This window comes from Octopus bimaculoides, chromosome 12 (assembly GCF_001194135.2).
Source record: "Octopus bimaculoides isolate UCB-OBI-ISO-001 chromosome 12, ASM119413v2, whole genome shotgun sequence".
In the NCBI taxonomy this organism is placed as follows: domain Eukaryota; kingdom Metazoa; phylum Mollusca; class Cephalopoda; order Octopoda; family Octopodidae; genus Octopus; species Octopus bimaculoides.
In genome coordinates this window covers 38,282,881-38,284,072 of record NC_068992.1, presented here as the reverse complement: position 1 = coordinate 38,284,072, position 1,192 = coordinate 38,282,881, and positions in this window count along the sequence as shown.

Genomic DNA, 1,192 nt, shown 5'->3' with positions numbered 1-1,192 from the left:
TTGTAGGATTTTCGAGCGAGATCGTTGCCAGTGACCCTGGACTGGCTCTTGTGCGGCTGGCACATAAAAGACACCATTTCGAGCGTGGCCGTTGCCAGTACCGCCTGACTGGCCTTCATGCGGGTGACGCGTAAAAGCACCCACTACACTCTCTGAGTGGTTGGCGTTAGGAAGGGCATCCAGCTGTAGAAACTCTGCCAAATTAGATTGGAGCCTGGTGTTGCCATCCGGTTTCACCAGTCCTCAGTCAAATCGTCCAACCCATGCTAGCATGGAAAGCGGACGTTAAACGATAAGCTAAGATAAGCTAAGATAACAAAATGACCACCCTAACGTGACCAATCAACGTACAAAAACCTTTTGAAAATTAGCTAAGAAAACGTTTATGCCCAGTAATAAAAAACGTCTCGTTTTCATACCTAATTACTGCAGCATTTTCTGCAATCTTTGCGTGCACTTAACAAGTTGATTGAGTAAAGCTCACCTAAGTACAACTAATCTCACTTCTTGCACTGCTCAACAGGCCCCAATATCGATTTTTGAAAAAATAAATGGATGCAGTCCTGGCTGGGTGGCAGACGAAGCTCTGTACAAAATTTCAACGAAATCAGATGAAAGGTTCAGAAGATAATTGCAGTTGTATAGAATTGTCCACACACAGAGAAAACTTCAGCTTTATATTTAATATATATATATATATATACCAAAACTCTGAGGAAAGCCGTTACTTGTTGCTTGAGAAAAATAACAGCTAAGCAACAGCTTCATTTCATTAGAGACTGCATCTCACTAAAGGTTTACCTGAAAAGGATTCACAAAACGGACGAAGCACTAAACCTAAAGAAAGGACAAGCATCAAGACTAAAACATATCTTAAACAATTAAAAGAACTATTCCGTCGTGAATTTAACTCTGTATAGAACAGGTGCGTACAACACTTTGAAGAGAAACAAACATGGATGATACAACTACCATACAACCACCCAACAACTAAACAGTTTGACATGACTGAATAGATTGATGGGATCTCTATGAATGACAAGCCCATAGATGATGACCAACTAATGAGAAACATAAGAGTGTACGGAGGAGTACAACTGGAACCTGAAGTCCAAACTATATATACACCTTGCCACTAAAGAAAAGGAAAAGCGAGAGACTCTCACTAAAGTGAAGAACTTAATATATATAT